Here is a 5208-nt window from a genome sequence, read left to right as displayed (position 1 = left end):
CCTTTATAAAACCATCAGATCTCGTGAGACTTATTCACTATCATGAGAACAGCACAGGAAAAACCAACCCTCATGATTCCATTACTTCCCATCAGGTCCCTCCCACAACACGTGGGGATTATGGGAGCTACAATTCAAGATGAGATCTAGGTGACGACACCACCAAATCATATCACTGTCCCTTTCCTCATGCCCACTATCCAATCTGTCAGCAGTTCTGATTATTTTACCTCCAAACTCTTTTACATTTGATTGCTTTTCTTTCTACCACCATCACCATAGTCCAAGCTACTTTCACTCCTGAACTTCTTAAGCAATTCCCCCACAATCTATTTCTTGCTCTTTCATTTATAAAGGTTTTCCTGGAATGCCAGAATGACATTACATGTGCGTGTCACTCTTTTTGGCACCATAGAGACCAAAGTACTGAACAAGACAAGATCCCTGGTCTGAAAGAGCCTACGTTTTAGTTAGATTGACAACTAGTGTCTGCTTGAATTACCTTTCACCGGGTAAGCTACTTGCTTTGGGGAAAATCAAACAGGATAAAGGCTGGGTCCTTTGTGAAGAAAAGATCTTGGAGAAAGTAGAGTACAGAGACCATAGCTGAAGTCTTGGAAGAATATTGGTGGCTTGAATGGGGCTATCATTGGGAGTCCTGGAAAATGCAAAGTAGCAAAAAAGCAGGAAAAAAATCACTAAAATTACACAAAATTTACTGGTAGCAAGCACAGTGCACCGTATACATATTGTTTTCTTTGAAAATTTTGATCTATCACTTTTGATCTAACACTCTTTGGAAACTAAAAAAGCAATACTCACACATGTATAAATATTAGATAGTTAAGAATATTCTTTGCAGCACTACTGCTGCAAGATATGGTAAGAAAAGGATCAGCTCAGAATATATTTGCGGAGAAGAGCCATGGAATTTGAACTGGATGTGGAATGTGAGGGAAAGAGGACTCCTTATTGAATGAAAGAAAGGTGATACTAAATTGGTGGAGCTATTTGTTTGAAGTGTGAGACTTGGGGAAGAAGTTTGCTGCACAAGTGGAAATAATTCAATGGTATCCTTGAACTTTTTTTGATAATAGATACTAATATTTTGTACATATCAACTTTCATAGAAAGTCTTAAAATGTCTTAATCCACTTTACGCTTTATTAAGTGGAGTCTAATGAAGAAATTGAGTATTTATTTTCTGCCTGATGCCCTTGCGAGTCATTATCATTATTCTGATTATCAGTTGTCACTATTCAGGCCTCTGACATGAGATACGCAAGATGAAGGAGATTCTAGATAAACAGAAGAACCACAGTGCTTGATTTCAAAATTTTCCAAGAAAACAGTATGTATATGGTGCACTGTGCTTGCTACCAGTAAATTTTGTGTAATTTTAGTGATTTTTTTTTTCTGCTTTTTTGCTACTTTGCATTCTCCAGGACTCCCAATGATAGCAAAATCTATGGGTGCTCAAGTCCCTTGTGTAAAATGGTGTAGTATTTGCATAAACTATGACATCATCTCATATATTCTAAGTCATCCCAAGATTACTTAAAATACCTAATACAATTTAAATGCTAGGTAAATAGTTGTTATACTGTATTGTTTCAGGAGTAATGACAAGAACAAATGTCTGCACACATTCAGTACAGATACAACCATCCATATTTCTTCTGAATATTTTCAATTCACAATTGGTTGACTCCAAATAGATGTGGAACCCATGGATACTGATTGACTATTACAGTGTAATAATTTTGTGTGCTTATTCAGCTATGTCAATACATTTTTCACTTTTTAAGATCCAGGTACTACTTAAATATTCAGAATCAAGATATGGAAGTGCTTCCTAAGACTCTCCTTAAGACACCCATGTCAGGAAATTCAGATGTTCATATTTCACTGTATATTGTTCTGGGGATTTTCCCCATGACTTCAAATATGTCTATCATGTCTTCTTCTTAAGTTTTTCTAAATATCTGTATCTACACAAATACATATCTTTTCAATGAGCTCACATGATATGTACTATTTTAAAACTTGCATTTTTCATTTGATAATATGTCTGGAATTTACTTCCGCATTGAAACATATAGTTATCCTTAATTATTAAATAAAAAATAAAGCAAAATAGAACAAAATCTGCCTCATATTTCATAGAATGGGTTAAACATCATTTATGTAAACATTTCTCCATTGATTTATAGTTCTTTGTTTCCTATTTACTGGTAAAATTAGTGCTACAAAGAATATTCTTAACTATATAATATTTATACATGTGTGAGTACTGCTTTCTTAGTTTCCAAAGAGTGTTAGATCAAAAGGTATGCACACTTTCAATTATTACCAATACAAAGTTGCCCTTCTTAAAGAATTACCAATGTAAAGTCTTATCATTAGTGCATAAAAGTGTTCCTTTCTTCAAAGCTGATCAGTAGTTGATTATCATAGGTTAGTTTTAGGGGTTTTATTTGTTTGGTTTTAGAGCATATGTGATGGAAAGTGTAAGAGAGAGCAGAAATCTAGATTCCCGTAAACCCCATCAGGGTCTTCAGACCTGCTATTTGACATAGGCAGAGATTTTTCTCCTTCTTAAATAAAATGCTTTACAAATAGAGTTTTGAAGCTCCCTTTCCAACCAGATTGCTTCTTTATATTGCCTTTTCAACTCAATAGTTATTTAAAAGACAGTGTAAAACTTCTCAAGTTAATAGATTCTATGGTAGTCTAATTTATATTTAATTTGTATTTTTTTGGCTGCCTGCACTTGAAGAATATGGTTATAATTTACTGAGCTCTTTTTTAAGCCATCATATATGAGAATATGTTTCATGTGTATTTGAAGGAATGTTTATTTTCCATTTGCAGGGTATGGTGCTTTATTTTTCAGGGTAAGACTTTCTATTTGCAATGTGGTTGTTTTATTTAATTATTGATACCCTTATTTACTTTTATTTATCTATTTGTTTTGTCCAATACAGGGAGATGACACTAAATTCTTCAGTAATGATCATGGATTTCTCATTCTTGTGTTTTTTAAAAGAGATTGTTTTAAATATTTCCAAGCTATAATAGCGATTTTAAAATATCTTAAAATATTATAGCTTTTTGGGTGAATCCATTTGTATGTTTTATTTTGTCTAGTTTACAACCCCCTATTCCTTTGCATTCTATTTAATCTTATTTTAACTCTATCATATCATCTTTTCTTCCCTTATCTTTTGCTTGGCATATCTTTCTCTAAACCTTCATTTTCAAGTCATTGAAGTATCTACATATGATCTTTAAAAAAAAAATCTGACTTGACCTTTAAATCAGAAGATTTGTATCTTCAGTTATTTTTTGATGCTTTCTTATTCTACTTTCTGTTCTCTTTAGCTGGATTTTCTGAATCTCTCCTTCATGTCTCTTAAATTTCACTCTCAGACTTTCCACCTACTTTTCCTTGTATGCATAATTGGAGAATTGAGGCAAATCCCTTGGCTATATCTTCCCAGTAACTAATTTTCTTTGTATCTATGTACATTCTGCTTCTTAGCCTGAGTGTCGTGACTCTGATTATGGAAGTCATGTATAGTGATACCCCAATGTACACCAATTTGACTGTCAAGAATTCTCAAAACTCAGCCAAAGAATATTGCTTTGCATTTGAATTGTGTAGACTTCATGAGTATCTGATTACCATAAAAGGATCTCAGCTTTATAGTTGGTGTGTGTTATATTTTGTGCTTGACTAAGAATACTCAAATTTTCACAATTTACTGCAATGGTAATTTCATGCAGAATGATCATTATAATAAAAAACTCTTTGAAAGTGTGATATAATTTATATTATTTCTGTTGATTCATTTTGTACTTTAGAAATTGATTCAGATTTTTAATGAAAGGGTGACTTCACAAACATTGGGTGAAATGTTTTTTGCTTGTTTATTTTGTTTTAGAGACAGAGGCCTCCCTCTGTCACCCAGGATGGAGTGCAGTGGCACAGTCATAGCTCATTGCAACCTCAAATTCCTTACCTCAAGTGATCCTCCTGCCTCAGCCTCCTGAGTAGCTACCACTGCGCTCCATGGGTCAAATGTTTTGTTAGCATTTCTTAAGTGTAGAGTATCTAGTATCTTCACAAGTGTTTATTGAAAGTAAGTAAGCAGCTAGATTATAGACTAAAAATACAAGAGAAATGCATTGTTATTTTATGTATCAATAGCTAATACAAATTATGAAAGCAATTATCTCCACTTTAATATAATTTGGTGCTATTTTAGTATAAAAGTACATCAAATTGGGAGCTCAGGAATACATACTTTTTTCACTATTGAAACAAAAAATTTCCTAAAGATTTTTAGAATAAAGTCGATTACTCCCCAAATATGGGAAAAGACATCTCTGGTTGTCTTCTCACCTTAGCTTTTATGATTCTTGGTCTGCCATTGAGTGAGGGATAATTTTGAAATGCCTGGTCTGTCTTCAGTGACTCCAAGGGAAGGAGGAGCTTGCCAGAGATAGTGGATAGTGATCACCCAACTTCTTGGTATGCTGACACCTCTTTGGAAATTAGGACCTTTCAGGGACAATGCTCTGTCCCTGGAGCACCATTCTTCTTGCCTTGGTAAAGATGGAAATCTCTCTGCATCCCTTTGCTGCACACAATCCAGAAAAATTCAGTTGACTTGGCTGTCGAATTCTCCAAATCATCCCCTATTCAAGTTCTATCCTTCCCTTACTGCCCAGGATTTTATTAAGCCTGGATTTAAAGTTCCTCAGAACTGCCCTTGACTCTGCAACAGTATTCCTCTATGAGTTTGGCTATATTTTCTCTGGGTTTGCTTTTACATAGATCCAATTCTGCTTGTCATCTATCTCTTATGAAGTCCTGGAACTTTCTGGTTGGTTAATAGCACTGAGATAGTAATTTATTTTAGAAGCACATTTTCTGCCCTTTCATGTGATTTGTGTGAAGTTGGATCAGGGTTGACATAAATGCTTAGAGATCATCTAAGCCAATCTCTTCCACATAAATATGATTTATAATTTGAAAAATTGCTTTATTGAAAGATGATTATAATTTTTTTAAAAAATCGTAATTACTATTCTCCCCTTCCAAAAGTTAAGTAAAATCTAACTCAGCCACTGCCTGCTCCCAGAGAGGAATCTGGCTGTCTGTGTAGAGTTGATGAATATTTGATATTTGTGATAGAGGTT

Source organism: Pongo pygmaeus, chromosome 12 (assembly GCF_028885625.2).
Source record: "Pongo pygmaeus isolate AG05252 chromosome 12, NHGRI_mPonPyg2-v2.0_pri, whole genome shotgun sequence".
Taxonomy (NCBI): Eukaryota; Metazoa; Chordata; class Mammalia; order Primates; family Hominidae; genus Pongo; species Pongo pygmaeus.
Note: the sequence above shows the minus strand (reverse complement) of the source record.